The 16978-nt window shown below is 37.0% G+C and overlaps 1 protein-coding gene across 4 annotated transcripts in view; it reads right to left on the reverse strand.

Annotated features, from left to right (window-relative positions):
- The window catches only part of slco4a1 (solute carrier organic anion transporter family, member 4A1), a 33677-nt gene extending 20149 nt beyond the window's left edge, over positions 1-13528 (reverse strand). For 2 of the 4 annotated variants that reach the window (XM_008412838.3, XM_008412840.3), the window contains exon 1: positions 586-1307. The gene's annotated coding sequence lies outside the window, so the exon portion shown is untranslated. Of the gene's footprint in view, positions 1-585; positions 1308-3368; positions 3469-13357 lie in introns of those variants that run through there. The other 2 variants (XM_008412839.3, XM_081608646.1) reach the window with 2 other exon arrangements.
- Positions 13529-16978: the final 3450 nt, after the last annotated feature.

Here is a 16978-nt window from a genome sequence, read left to right on the forward strand (position 1 = left end):
TGAAATGTAGCCTGATGAATACATTCAAATATACAATAAAATCAAATAAAACATGATTTTTACTAAAACATGTAAATAAGCAACATGACTGACTGGAACGTTAAAGAATAACTCACAGAAAATTCCTCAGGCTGAACATTTACCTGGTACATGATAAAAGCTCATTTTGGGCAAACATAGAAAAAAAATTAATTATTTCCCAGATTCCATAGACAACTGTGAAGCTGTAATAATTAACTGCAATATTTGCATAATAAATCAATAATAAGATAAATGTAAAAATGTTTTTAAACTGCACTTGGTACAATAATAAACCTACACATTTAAATTTTTACATAGAAAACAACATATATGCCACAATATGTTCTCAAGCAGTGTTTTGATAAGTTCATTTATAGCTTTAGAAAAATAGGATTATTAATAACAGTAGTTTCTTTCACTTTTACCACAAACATTTACTGTGATGCAAATAGAAACACACAAGTTGGAGTAGTGTGGTTGTTTCTGTTATATTAATCACAATTACAAAGATTCACAATTTGAAACGCAAATAAAATATCAATAAATATTTATCCTGTTTCCTACCTTTAGTTTTTTCTGTGATAAATAGATCTTGTGATGTTTAATAAGTAGACAAAATATGCAGGAGAGAAGTGGAGAGAGGGAAAGTTGAAAAAGACATCCATGCCTAGTGCTAAGCCTGTCTCTCAAAGCCTCTTATAAGTCTAGCGCTGAGGCAGCACATCAGCAGATTGGCCTCAGTGTCCGTCCCACTGAGCAGTCCCACAGTGTGGGAGGAGTTCTCCTGAACTACATAATCCTCTGGAGGAAAAAAAAACTGCTCACCTGTGCTCGAACTTGTAAGAACAGTAATATGACACCAGCTACTGTCACGAGTTAGAGAAAAACAAGAGGGAAGGACTAAATGAACTCTATGTCATGTTGTTAGCAGCAAACAGGGTTATTGTTTTCTTCCCTCATAAAATGAGGAAACTAATGAGCCATGATAAGTAGACACCAATGTGATAGAAAATTTTGTTTTTAGTCTTACTTCAGTCTTGATGGAACTGATGATACTTTTTACCATTTATTTACTGATTATATCTGCTGTATTTTGTATTTCTGTAAGATGTGTTTTTCCATTAAATATGTTTGCAGATAATGTTTAGATGTTTCCGCAGCCATGAGACCTGAAGATATCTTGGGTAAAATGCTTGATCTGATAATTGTCTTAAAGGACTGATGTGTGGAATGTAGTTTGTACTCTGTTTGACCTGACCCCATGAACTGACAAAGAAGTGTTAGAAGTTCCTCCTGAAATCCTTATCAGATCTCCATCGTGCCATAAAATCATCTCCTCCAAGAGGTGTGAGATAGTTCATGAGGAGGGGATCAGGGTGTCTCTGTGGCCATCTAGCAGTAGAGATAACATCAGACTTTGGGAGGGTCTTTGCCTTGCTGTGACTATATAACGATGTGATGTGTGTTGTTCAGGGCTCTTCTCCTGACTGCGCTCAGTGAGACGGGTCTTCGAACGCTTTTGCCTTCGAATAAAGAAACTTAAAGACAAAGATTAATCTTTCTCTTACTTTTGAAACAGATTCTCATTCCTTCATAAAATTTCTACAACACCAATGACCCAAAAACCACTGAGAAGGAATGAATAAAGACATTCACATTAGAACATGTGTTGTCTTGTTTAGAAGAACATAGTAGGGTTATAAGGGAGTAACGTGGGAGAAATTCATAAAACTAAAGTTCAGAATTAGGTGCAGGAAAAACTATTTTAGGCAGTGCAGTCTGTACTTTAGGGAATAACTACATGGTGATGTGAGGATTTGAGTTTTTCTGAGTGTTTATTTAGATTCTGTTTCTGTGAGTCTGTGCTGTCCTGTTTTGATTGTTCCCAGGTGTGTCTCGTCTGCTGTGATTACCCCTGTGTATTTAAGTCCACCTGTTGTCTTTGTCTCTTGTCGGATCCTTGTCAGTCGGTTGGTCGGTCGGTCGTCGTTCGTCACGTTTTGTTGTATCAGTTAGTTGTCACAGTTGTACTGTTGTCCTGTGTCGGCTTTAGCTCTCATAAGTCAGTTTATTGATGCTGTTACCGTGTTTCCCCGATAGTAAGACACCCCCGATTGTAAGACGTATCGGGGGTTTCAGGGGGGTCAGCTAATATAAACACGGGGTATTGCCGCCTCCCTCTCATCTACCTGCGCGCCGCCTCCTGCCCACGTCCGCACCGTCCCCCTCTCCATACGTCACCGCGCCGTCCCCTGCACTTCCTTTTATAAAACTGTTTTGTGGTGAATACAATACTGTTCAGGTTGTTAATAAATGTTAATTTTATGGTTAAAACAAAAAATTCGACAATTTTTTTCCAATATAAGACATACCCAGAAAGTAAGACATAGTGGGGCTTTTGTGGATAAAAAGAAATTAAGACACTGTCTTACTTTCGGGGAAACACGGTAGCTACCGGTGCTGAGCCTTAGCTTCCGCTCTGCTGTCCAGCCTGTATTCTGGACTGTCTGAGCCACATTTTCATCAAATCATCACTTTCACTTCTACCTGGGTCCTGCCTGTGTTCTGCCTCACCATCTAAACCACAATTCATGACAGGCAAAGGTCTTGGAGTGTCTGTTACCAAGTATCGCAAATATAAATACTGATGCTTATTTAAGGTTAAATATCAATCTTCTGACATCTAGGTGTTTTCAATGTTTAACTTTTGAAGTATTTTGGTTAAAACTCAGGACAGGATTTGGATAAAGTTTTCAGTTGCCTACAAAATACTTTAGTGACATGCTAACACGACAAATGGAAACAATAGAAATACAGAAAAAGAATTGTCAGCATTGTCTTTAAATTTAAAAAAGTGCCAAAGTTATCATTTGAGAGCGAATCAAAGCTTAATCTTTTCTATTTTCATACAACTACAATGAAAGAAAATAACATTTCAAGAGGGTATGTGAAACTAAAGTATCAGTCTTTTGTTAGTATCAATCTGATACTAATATCCACTTGGTATCAATATTAAATTTTACCCACATATCAACACCTATCTGGATAATAGGAAGTATTGACTTCAAATTTAACTGAGGAAAACAGACACTCCTGTCAAAAGCCCGACGGAGCTTGTTAGGCAACTGCAACGGGGCATTTATTCAGTAAAGTGGATAACTCTGAGTCCATGAACACAGCATGACAAGTGGTAAAACACACCCCTCCACCCGTCTGTTGACTCTGCTGCTCACTCAGTGGTGGCCAAGAACCGATCATCTGTTTTGCAGCAAAACATCCATATATTGATGTTTTGCTGCTGACATAACATTTCCTTGAAGGCCTATAGGAGTATTTTAAAATTTCACCTCTTTTGAAGAGGAGCTGCTTGTTCCAGAAGTGTACTCTGCCAGTGAGTTTTGCCCTTGCCGCTCCTTAGCACTGTCCCTGCCAATAAGATCAATCAGAAAAGTCACTGGAGTCAACTGACAGGTACATCCTTAGGAAAGAGTAAGATATGCACTGTTGGGATTGCTTCATGAGCTGCTTGGGATGTTTTGGCAGGAATGTGATCCCATATAATTCTTTATGGTTTCCTAGCATTTAATAAGGTTTTTCAATATGTACAAAATTACAATGCATGCAATTTCAGTTAAATGCCCTTTAGAGTGTAGTATTTTGAGTACAAAAAATTTAAAATCATTCTATAAATGATTTCCAGAGACCTTCCCAACAACAGCAGAGCCAAATGAATGGGACAAGTTGCCTGAACTCCTGTCTGTTCAGCCACTCTCCTGTAATCGGCAGGAGGTTTAGAAAGTTCAGAATGGTCAGCAATCTCTACAATCCAATTAGAATCTCATTTAGTGCTTCACAGACACATTGACAGATAAAATTAAGTCTTGTTCGCCTTTCTGTGACGGCATATATGAGGAATATCCCCGAAAGTAAATTCAAAAACTGAATTTACTTTCAACTCAAGCTGTGATTGGATGGGAAGGCATCAGGGAGTGGATTAATATCAGCTGATGATGGGATGATTAGAAGTGGGAGTGTCCTGAAAGGGGAACCAGGCCATTGCCCAAAACAATGCTCTAATATGAGGCACCACCTTCCTGTCTCACTGTTTGTTGTTCTGAGGCCAGCAATGGAAATGTTCTCACAGGCTTTTTTTGAGGTCCAAATCTCCATCTTGCTGAGATCAGAGTGGGGAATTGTAATATTAATAAGCACAGGGTTTTGTCCTTCCCACCAGCTCCTTTATCTACTCACAGGAAAGTTATTTGCTTTGGAATTGGGAGTTTTTCCTCTGTGGTACACAAAGGCTTTTGAAGTATGAATCCAGACAGACTCCCAAGCATAAATATATTAAGATAAGGCAAGGTTTTAGCTATCGATCTGATTCAGAGATCACTTTAATTGACACTGCTGCAGTGATATGTCACTAAGACAGAATATTTATTGTCCTGGAATATCAATCTGGTAAAACTGGAGAGCAGGTTTGACTCTGGGAACAAGCTGCTGTGTTTGATTACTTCATTCCAGGAACCAGCTCTTTTATCCTAAAATTAGAAAAACATACATTCTCAAATTAGGCAAAATCTGTTATGTATTTGTCCTTGTTGACCCTGTACTTATTCTCAGGCCAAGGTAGGGAGAATTTGAGAGGAGAAAGAATATAACAACTTTATTTAGCCGACTTCTTATTCACTGCTTATTTTGTTGCACACGTTTTATTATATGTTTTTCTAACATTGTGTATTCATAGGTATTTAATACAAAGAGTAATCTGTGACGATCCTCCACAATCTCTTCAGAGTCTGATGTCCTGTCCTATGCTCCCTTCTCTTCAGCAGGATTTCAATCAGGCAACTGAACGTCTGTTTTCAGTTTTGTGACAGAGGCCAACTTCTTTCTTAAAAAATCTGCTGATATTTTCAGGGTTTCATAAAGTCAGACACTCTAACATGGTTCTCAGTGGCTTTGGAAAACAAAAAGGCCTGGAGCATCATACATCATCAACTGTAGGCAAGAGGTGCTTCTCCACAAACACACTTTGTTTTCACATCAAACCTTAAAGCCTATGTACAATTTTCCTTAAATTCATCATAAATGCTAATTTATGACAAAGGCAAGTATGATGTCAAAGTGTTAGCCTCCATCAAGTTCGCTCATTAAGGCTGAAAACTGCTCATCGAGCCCCGTGCATGAACTAATCTGTGTATGTAATAACTCTAACATACATGAATGTTTGTGGTTGCAGTGTAACAAAATATGAAGTTCAGAGTTTGAGTCATATTGTATTTTTTTATTTTTTCCTTTTTGTTTGGAAAAAAAAATAAAAAAAAATATATATATATACGTATATATAAAAACTACAGTACTCCCACTATAAAGTAGACAGTCACGTTCCAGTCAGTCGGTGGCGTTCGCAGCGGCAGTGGGATTTCAGAAGGCACTGACCCAGTAATGTTCTTCCGCTTGGCTGCAGCTCAGACAGTAAATGCCAACCGTCCCCACAGGCAACAGACAACCCGGCTCGTTTAGCACTTGTCTCTAAATGAAAACGTTCCAACTGTTCCCTCTGACATTGGTTACCTTCCTCTTTCTGTGTCACCATTTTGTGCTGCAGAAATTAAACGAGACAGGAACCAAACAAATGTTGTAGAAGTTCAAACACTTTTTGAACTACAGCTAAATGTGTGTTGGAGTAAGATGGAAATCATTTGAACTTCTCAGCAGCAGAATTTGATAAGGAGGTGAGTCTGTTCAGTGTGACAGCATTGGAAAAATGCAAAGATGAAGAGCTAAAACAGCACAGTAGTAACAACTATGTGGGCGATTATGGGCTTAAACTTTTATTGTTTTACTGTGATTATGATAAAAGTGGAGATCAAAACTATCCAATGCTCCTTTTTTAAACATCATTGATTGCAATTCATCTTGACAACAATACATTTAAATTCTTATAATGATAAGAACATATCATCAGGAAAAATGCTTAAGGATGTGAAATGTGATAGATCCCCATCCCTAGTAACAACACTGGTCAGAGGGTTTTGGAGCTCTAAGAAACAACAGTGCAAGTCGTTTGGGAAATTAGAATGCCTGGTGTAGATATTCACTAGTAGAAGTCTTCTTCCTCTCTGCCATGCTCACCGTCTCACATCAGAGGAACATCAGGATATGTACGGGTTCAGTGTCTTTTTTTTGAAGATCCTTAAACTGAACATAGGACAGGCTGGACAGCCAATTGAAGTCATTTTTACTGCAGTGTAAACGATTCATTTTCGTTTACACTAAGGATAAACAAAAATGAATCTGCCTGTAGCTACAGACTCACACAGACACAAAGCAAGCATCAACGCCCTGACCTACATCTTCTAGACATTCCAGCACAGTGCTGCCCTCTGCTGGAGAAGTAGAAGAGAGGGCTATTATTTCAAAAGGTACTTGTTCATATAATACTTCATATAATATAAGGCGATACAATTAGCTGAAATTGAGAAAAGTAAAGATGCTTTGAGTGACAATAAGGAAGTACTTTTTTTTGTTGCTGTTTTAAGTTCTTTCACAATAAGGTCTCGTATAACAACAACTGTACACTTGCAAACACTTGAATCTCAAGTAAGGAAACATCTTCAAAAATCCGACAGTCAACAGACGTGATTATCATCCAAACAGTAAGACAGTACTAAGCAGAAAAATATTTAGATGATAAACAATAACAAAAGGTAACCTGTCAAAGATGGGTCTTTAAAACTGTTCATTTATCTAAAATTATAAACTTGATGCAGGAAACAAAAACTAGAAATTTTTTTTAAATAATCACAATGATTACAAAAGAAAATGGCTTAGCTATGATGAGAATTCTGCAATAGACTGGCAACCTGTCCAGGGTCAGTTTGCCAGTTAGGTTGACCGCTGGAGATAGATACCAGCAACACCTTGTGACCCCAATGGGATAAGGGTGTCCAATAATGAATGAATGATGAGAATTATAAAGAGAATGTATTATGTACTTTCCAGGCACATAGTGCCATTTTATAGAACAGTCAAGTAACCATGTTACCATAAGTTGTTTTAAAAATGCTGTATATGTCAAATATGACTTAAAATAAGTTTGACTTCTGATGCCTTGAAGTTGGCCTCTGTCTCTTTGTCCTAATTGTTCTGACATTCCCCGTTAGCACACCATAACAACAATGCTTCTCCATGATGCCGTTTACAACCGTTCTTAGGAGCATTAGACTGAGAAGCAGTTCGTATGATGACTTGTTCAAATGAACGCCACTTAGCTCCTTCAGACTAGCCAGCAGCAATTAGCAAACAGCTGGTGGAACTGCACTGCACTCCTGATACAAGCTGCTTCTCAGTGCAACCCTGGCAAAAACACTGTTAAAGGGTTAATAGAGGAGCGATTAGTGATGACTTCCTAAATGAGAAGTTTCAGAGGAGTTTTTAAAGAGACAGAGTCCCATTTTCAAGGCATTAAATTACAAAGTCAAATTTTGTTTATGTCATAGTTGATAAAACAACTGAAGGTAACAGTTGCTTAATTGTGGTATAAAATTATACTATTTGCCTGAACATTACATAATACTTCACCTTTATTGAAAAATATATATTTTACTTTCATTTGAACTGATGAGATTTTCTCTCTACAAACTTTTAAATACCAAAGAGATGTGATTTCATGCAAAAGCAACATATAATCATGACTGCAAACCTGCAAACTACTTCTACTATTGCACTACTAGTCCTCCTATACATTAAACCTTTGAGGTCACTACCTGACCTTAAAGGTTGTTGCATAGAGAAACAAATCTGGTTACTGTCTACCTTCCAGGAACTAGATTTCTGTAGTTTCACAAAACCTTCCACAAACAATCTATTTTTTTAAACAAATCTTCAGTAATGTTGAAACCTCACATCAAGCAAATCATAGGAACTCCCACATTGTCAAACCGAACAATTCAACATAACTTTACTGACTTTGAGGATAAAACTACTGTAAAAAGAAAAGAAAAAACAGATTCAAGAGGGGTTCTTTTTAAGACGCTGAAGCTTGAAAGTTGTTTTGTTTGTGTCCAGGTTCACTGCACACAGCGCATACGCGGAAACATGCGTTTCTGTGAAGTGGGTCGGAGAGTCACGTCACATTAAACCACATCACTTCTGCTCATCAGTCCAGAAACAGAACTCCATGTGAGATCACTGCGGTATCACTAAAATAAATGTAGTATTCCACATAAAAACACACCCTGTTGTTGTACCATGTCATTCTGGTTAAAATGACTGTCTAAAATAATTTTGCAATCCTAAATACACATCTGTGAGTAAAAGCAGGAAGGACTGAGTCAGACCTCTAGCAGGCCACACATTAATATTAATGTCAGATATTAATCACTCTGACATTACTGGTGGTAAGACCCATACAGGATCTTCCATTAATTTAACAATTTTCTCAAAAATGTCATCCAGCTATGCCCTTTCAATAACAAATATTCAGCACTTCATAATTTCAGAAAGTAAAAAAAGTATATTGCCCAAAGCATCAGAAATAAAATGTTTTAAGCTTGCTGACACATTATCCAATTTGCTTATATCTGAAAAGTACTAAAATATTTAGTGTACTAAATATCTTAGTATGTTAAGATATTTAGTACACTAAATACAAAATATCTATACCAAATAGATATTTATAATAAATATAAATATCTACCCTAAAATATTTAGTCTTAATAAAGATTAAACTAAGCTATTTAGTGTACTAAATATCTTAGTTTTGTCTTATTTGAAGTGTACTAACTTACAAGTAACTTTTCAACAAGGAGCTTGTTTTAAACCAATAATCCCTTAATATTCCAGATTGGCAGATTATTTGACATATAGGGAACATGTTTAGTTATAAGTGTAATTATCTTCGAATGGAACTAATACTTTATCAATATTACAGATAAAAAATATATTTTTTTGATGTAACGCAACCTCTATCTTGCTGAAAAGTTACTTGTAAGTTAGTTTTATCTTAGTGATATCTATTTTTGATCTTTTTATCTTTTATTATCTTAGTTTTATCTTTTATCTTAGTGTGCTGAGATATTGGCACTATAAACTAGACCAAGAATACTTGGTAAGTTTTGTATTATAGTAGAGGACTGCTCAGTTCAGCCTAACCCTAACCGAGTGTGAGCCCACACAGGATCTGTGGGATTAGATGTTATGCTCAGCCACACTGATTGCTCACACTGACAGTATAATGTTATGAGATCAGACCTGTGTTTATATGATGGAAGTGAATGAGAGCTGTGTAACAACTTTAACTGAGCTGTTTCATACTTTGAAGATCATAAATGAAATGTTGCGTGTGAACATGTTAATTGTTGCCAACTGAAAAGAGGTTTCATTAATTTAAAAAAAATCTGTTTTAAAGAAACAGAATGACTGACATTTTGAACAAGAGATGACACACAGTGACAATTTTTTTAAATATACCTTTAGCTAACTGGAAGCTCAAGAGCAGAAGTTAACTTTAACTACAGCTGTGTTTCCATGACAAACATGAGAAAACTCAATATTCCTCTAAAGTACAAAAAATAAAAATCTTTTGTTGCATTTGGGGTGTTTCCAATAAATAAATAAAGCTATGGAAATCATGTGAATAAGTTTGTTCACATGATAAGTAATTAAAAAACATGCCATGCCATGATCCTCCATCTACTTCCTGTTGCCTTCTTCTTTGTGGTTTGTGCCAGGAGTAACATCCAGTTGTTGATTTTATGTGTGATGCAGCTTTAAAATATGCTAATTTTGATATGGCTGAGAAACCACTTCATCCCAACACCAAAACTTTTTATCATAAAAACAAGGTTTTTTTTTTAAATTGGCATGTTTCCATTAAGTAAAATTATTTTAAAAATGACCAACTACATGGTCAATCGAAATGCATCTATTGTAAACAGTATCAAATCCTTTTTATCTTGATTTTCACTCTGTCACCATTTGTTTTTTTTTCTACCAGGTGCTAAAAATGCTCCCATACAATAAAATTAAAAGTAGGGGGAAGCTTCTTCTAGGCTTTGATGAACAAGTATCTAACATCAAAGTAAGAGTCTCAAGCACGGAGGCAGGTTGTCATCAAGCTCATGCTTTCATATTTGGGCTCATGATAACAGCTCAGCTCAAGCAACAGTTCTGTGACAATGCAAGTTCAGTGTATTGATTGACACACTGAATGTCCCTACAGCTATGTAGGTATTTAAGGTGGTAGCAAACATGACTTTTAATTCCTGGTTGTGAGAGTAGAAACCATCCAGCTAACCAATGTAAAGATGAGTCGAGCAAATATTTGATATCCTGCTCAGCAGGTTTGTAACACTTTATGCATTCAACCAACTTTCCATATTCTGATCAGAGGGGCTGTTTCGTGTTTCTAAGCAAACAGCTGAATGTTGAAGTATATTCCAGAAAGATTACAGCTGACTGCCACAGTGGTTGGATCAAATGGGTGGATCTTGTTTATGACTGGAGTGACAGTTAGATGATATGTTTAAGAATAAACCTGCAAAATGAAACTTTTACTGTCATCTCATAAAGAATGAGGGTTTTTTTCTCTCTCAGAAGATAACACCACCAAATCAGATAAGAGTATGCAAATGAAGCATATGAAAAACATTGACAGTTCCAAGAACCTGTCGGTTCAAAGTGACAACAGACTCTCTGTCCAAACATGACTTATTTCCACAGTGGTGTTTTCAGTCAGAGTGAACCTGCAGGACAGTTTTCCATTCGTCTGCTGACTGCTTCCATCTTAATGTCTCTTTCTTCACTTTTATTGTTTGGGTTGCAACTACCTCAACTAAACCTTGACCACATCCTCAAAGATTGCAAAGAACACCACCATGCAACAGATCTGTGTTGTATATGGGAAGGTTGCACAACAATTTTTAATGCTGAGTATAATAAAGCTGAGTAAAATAAAAAGCACAGGGCTGTAGAAAAGCATCTGAGTCCAAGAAATAAAAAAGTGGTTCTAAAGTGATGGAGAAAGCAATCTAAACCAACTTGGTTCTATGTAAAGCGGTAAGTAGTTCTTTTGTTAATTCATAAGTTAACAGTGATTTATGTGCTTCAATTTCATTAACCTTTCTCAGGCCTGATTACTGCCAGACCTCTAAAATCAAAAATAGGACCTTCCTGACAACATCCGTCATCTATACGCATTTGTCCTTGCAGGGTGGCAGGGTGGTGGGGGGCTGCCACCTATCTCAACTGATCATTGGCCAAGAGGCAGAGTACACCCTGACCACTCTATCACATGAAGGGGAAACAACCATGCACACACACACATACACACACACACGCACGCACACGCACGCACACACCTAAGGATCGTTTAGAGAGACCAATTGTCATGTACGAGTCATGATTTTGGACTGTGGGCGTAAACCAGAGAACCCAGAGAGAGCACACAAATCCCAGACCTTCCTGCTCTAAGTGGCACAGTGCTACCAACTATGACAACATGCACCTGATCATTTGAAGTGGACTAAAAGACACCAAAAGCAACACATCATGCTGCATCTGCTCTAATTTAAGAGCAGATGAGAATCAAAATCAATGGCATCTATCAGTCTGGAAAAGTTACAAATGGTTCATGATTCGACAGTATGAACGACAACGGTCATCTGTAGCAGAGTTTGAAAAAAACCCAGTGTAGACCAAAAGGAACAATAATTATTTTAGCATCCCAAGTAAGACGTGGACTGGTCATGTGTAGACTTTCAGCTGCTTCCCTTTACTGCTGTTGTCACTCCAGAGCTTATTCATAGAAATGATTCCGGTCACAAAGTTAATTTAAGAAAAGGGAATGATGACGTGAGCATGTGTCAACATGATGCTGCAGAAGGCTACCAGAAGGTTATTTCTTTAATTTGGATTTTTACTTCAACATTCTATGAACGCACATTCTGAATATTGAATCAACTTTCAGCTTTTGCTCCTTTCTTGCCATTTTCACTTCTTTACATTTTTCTTGATTTCTAACATTCATGTAAACACTGTGTACAGAAGCTATCATGACCTTACAAGTCAGAACACAAATTTAAAAAAAGTTGTAAAAATTATGATCCCCATTATAGGCACTGAGTTACATTACAATTAAATCTCGAAATCTGAAGCGGCTTTAATAATTCTGCTGCTGACGTGAGCCGGAAAACCTTGCAGGAAGCATCTAGATTAGGCTTTGCATGGAGTTGGGCCCCCAATTAATTCTGCTCAGGGCCTCAAATATTCTTACGACACCTCTGTTTCACCTTGATAAACAGTCATTTTGAACAAATCATAATAGCAATCTATCAAGTATAAGATCTAAGACAAATTCTGGTTCCTTAAGAACACAAAAAAAGCACATCCAGTCCAATTTCTAAACACTTTTTTAAAGATTCTAGGAAAGGAAAGTTGGCAAAGGTTTGAGACAAAGTAGATGTCCATAAGTAGATCTCCATATCTCTAAATAACCCTCTAGTTCTTCTGATGCGCAGTTTATGTCTATTTTACTAGACGACTTAATGTTTCTTTTTTTCATGTCTGCTTCCGGCTCCTTAACCATTAGAGCAGAAATACTTTCTGCATCTGTCTGCGTCGCCACATAAGGGGAAATCCCTCTGTTACTCTGCTGCATGGCTGCCTGATGCAGGCTCAGTCAGTCAGGTCTGGCCGTCTGGCTACAGCAGCGCACAGGTTCTGCAGACCGCGAATGAAACAAAGCGCAGACGGCGGAACCAAATGACACGTAGGGCGCTGGAAATAATATTTTTCTCTTCCAGGTTCCAAATATCATACGCATTACGCGGCATGTCTACGGAAGGTGCAGAGTCTCATACAAATAAATAAATGAAAATATGTAATTGAACAGAAAACACGTGACTGCATGGTGGACGTTCTCATTTTGAGGGGAACCCTCCACAGACACACATGCAGGGAGTGGATGATCCTGTGTCCTGCAGCGGTTTTGAAGAAATGCGATTTAAAAACAGTCAACCTCGATTGGAGACAATATGACATTTTAAAACGGATTTCAGCCACAAAAAAGGACAAATACACAGAAAAGCCTGGTTATTGTCCGACCAGCGCTGAGTTCTGCTTTACATATTACAGATCATGCTGAAGGATGATCTGTAATACTATTTATTTACATAAATAAGTAATATTTATGCTCATATTATCACCAATATTTCTTAAAGCACATTTCAGACTGAGTGCATTGGGACAAGAGCAGCTCAGGCAGTTGATGCACCAAACAGCGCATCCTTCACACAGCGGAAATAAAGCAGCAGCAAACCTTGTTACCGACCTTCATCAGCCTCGCGTCTTCTCATTGAACGATCTGTCCAGAAGGGAGACGGAACGCAACAGATGTGCTCCGTTTGCATCAACGCCGCTGTGAGAGGAGCGGTGTAAGCGCTTTGTAAAGAGGCTGATGTTCAGCCGTGTGGCGCTATCAGCTATGGACCAATCACTGAGCGCAAAGAGGAGAGACGAGCTGAAGCAGCGCTGTTGTCATTTGATGAGCGACGGTGTATTAGGGCTGTTTTAGTTAGAAAACAAAGGAAGCGTGCATTTCCACAAAAAAAGAAATTTTTTCGATTAATTTCAGAAATTCTCTAAAAAAGAAAAAGAAAAAAGAAAAATGAACTTGACGAAAAATTGCTCGAAAAAAAGTCAGAAACGTATGTTCTGATTAATGTCAGAAAATTTCTAGACAAAACATGCCCGAGTTTGAAAAGTAGAACATGTTTTACTTTTGGAAATTTTCTGAGTTTGAAAAATTGAAAACAGCATTTCCAAAGTTGAACATTTAGATATTTGAGACAACCTTTTTTCTAGGAAATGTAAGACTTTTCAAAATGTCCCTGTTTTCTCTAGAAGATGTCTGAGTTCTTTTGGCGGAAATCTATTCCTTTTTTCCATCTTGACCGTAACATGCCATTGGAGTGGTTGGGAATACAATCAATAAATAAATAAAATAAAAACAGGTTACTGACATGTAAATGGACTGAACTTATATAGCACTTTTTCCGATCATTTTGACCACTCAAAGCACTTAACACTAGAGTCACATTCACCCATTTGCACTCACCAACGCATACACCAATATGCCGCTCGGCAATTTGGGCTTAAGTGCCTTGCCCAGGGGCACATTGACAAGTGGCAGGAGGAAGCTGAAATCAAACTTACAACCTTCCGATTACAAAACAACTACTCTCCCCACACAGCCTCAGTCACCCTATGTATGTATATGTATATATTCATACGACAATGGAACATTTTGTTGATAATGTTGGAAAAACACTATACAAGTCAGAATATTTTACTTGCAAAATATTTTGCCTTGCAAAAGAATAAAGAACATTCCCTATATTATTCAATTCAATTCACTTCAAAAAATACTTCATTCACCATCCCAAAGGGACAATAAATATTGCTACAACACATATTATCAAATTATTTTCAGAGTCCTTGTGAATGGTGATAACTGACTGACAAATAAAATAAAGTTAGATTTTCACCATGTTTACTTGGCCCTATTTGAACACAACACAGATTTATATTATAACTGTACGGAAGTGCATAAAAGTTAGTCTGTTTAATCAGAAACAATAATGGTTGAGATCATTTATCTATGTGACCATGAAGAGGAAATCACGGTGGTTTAGAAAACTCTATGCAGTTAACACCAAGCACATGTTGTTTTAGAGAATCACTGTGAATTCTCAACTTACCTTCAAGGACTAGGAGATGATGAGAGAAGATATGATATTAGAATGATTCAGGATTTCTTGACTGTTCAGTTGGAGTTGCTCTGCAGTCTTGTCTTCTGGTGTCACTAAAGTCCTCACAGTGCTTTAGAACCAGTAGATAACATCCTGCCCAGGGTTTTATAGTCAACAAGCTTGCAATATCTTTACTGCTAAATGTTAAAATGATCCACATAAAATATGTCATAAAGCTAAATTATTCACCAGCTTGTATCATAGGAAGGACATCATTCCACAGTATAAGTTCAAAGAGTAAATTTTTAAGAGGTTAAAAGCAATTCATATTTCACAGAAAGTCATCTTTGTTTTTTAGTTTTTCTCAGAAACTGAGATTAGTTTCAGAGCTGAATTACTGAGTGGAGATAAGAGTGGATTCCTGCCATGTTAAGACTGTTTCCATAACACCATTGTCACATTGAACATGTTTGGATCCATTTTTAAAATACCTTTTAAAAAGGCATTTTAAAAGACCTTTTTAAAATGGCCTTTTAAAATGCCATTTTTAAAATGCATTCTTTTAGATACCTATCTAAAACATGGATATAGATATCTATAGATATCTATGTTTTAGATATCTATATCTAAAACATAGATATTTTAAAGGTTAAAATATCTATGTTTTGACCTTGCACTTTAAGGGTGCAAGGTTAAAATATAGATACTCCACTGAGCAGTATGGCACAGGTCGGTGTGGTTCAATATTCCATTTTGTCTGTTTCCATACAACAGACCAACATGCTGCAACATTCCTCGACCTCCTCCAGCTGTAGGTCATAGGTCATAGGACAATTAGGTACGGTTAGGTGAAGCTACACAGCTCATCAGTTGAGGGACAGAAAACACTGCTTGCAACAAGAACAAGATGTAGTGCATTACTTTTACCATCGTACGACTGCGACACGTCTGGGGTTAACTATGAGTAAGATTCCAACCAAACCACACAGACCCATCCCATACCGCTCAGTGGAAACCAGGTGGTCTGGGAAACTCCTTCAGTCAAACATAAAACTTGTTCAGAATATGATATGAGAAATTAACTTAATTTTATTCTAAGTTGAAGCTTCATCTCTTTTTTCAAAGTGGTCGCTAGACATGTAATAGATTAAATTCTTCCTGCTGTTGGCTGCTGACACTCTTGGGGAAATATAAAATATCAAACTTGTTAAGCAGTTTACTAAACGTATTGTTTATTAGCTGATGTTACTTTCAAATAGTTAAAATAAAATGGCACATTTAAATACTGCTCTGCATTTCAAAATCCACTTTTTTTTGTTTGCTGCTCCTGTAAGGTTAAAATCAATAGTCATAACTTCACCAGTTTAATGTAAGCTTATTACAAACAACGCTAATAACGGTAGGTACATTACTTAGCATAAGAATGACAAAGCATCTTTGACGTGTTGGTATGGTGGGGCCCAAATGAAAATATGCATAGGGCCCCAAAAAGGCTTGAATTGACCCTGTTCACTGTCTGTATGTTTTTTAATGATGTCGGAGAAAAAGGGCCCAACAAACCAAGTGTCCAAATTTGAATGAAACAGCAGTTATGGTATTGGAGCGTAATGATAGCCGATTTGGTTTTATCATGAGCTGTTGTTCATATAAAGAGTGTATTTGCTGTATTTGCTACATCAGACAGCACAGAGGACCTGGGAATCAAAATGACCCAAAGAATCTAAACTTTTTTTCATTTATATCACGTAGCACACTGTAGTAAGTTAGTTAAGTTGAGCTGCTCGTCTGAGATTGTGTGATTTTGTTCATAAGTGAAATGAATTATACAAACATTTTTTTATTTAATATTTATTTCTTTATTTCAAACAGGTTTTAAAAAAGCACAAAAGAACAAGCAAACAAGCGATCAGTAGGACAGTGAAAAGCATGCACACAGATAAGCAAGAACAAAATAATTTGTTTACTATCACTGTTATGTTTGAAAAGGGGTAGGAAGAAGTGAACACTTATTTAATCATATCCCTTATCTCAAATTAATAAAATATATTACCATGTTAATATATTAATGTGCCTGTTCAACATACTGTGCTAAAGAACCAACAATAAACTATATTATATTGACAAGATGGTTACAAACTAACTCTCATGAGACAAGAAAATGTATGGATAGTAATACTAGTAATGGCAATTGTAAATAGCAA

The sequence above is a fragment of the Poecilia reticulata genome, chromosome 7, assembly GCF_904066995.2.
Source record: "Poecilia reticulata chromosome 7, P_reticulata-male-v2, whole genome shotgun sequence".
Lineage (NCBI taxonomy): Eukaryota > Metazoa > Chordata > Actinopteri > Cyprinodontiformes > Poeciliidae > Poecilia > Poecilia reticulata.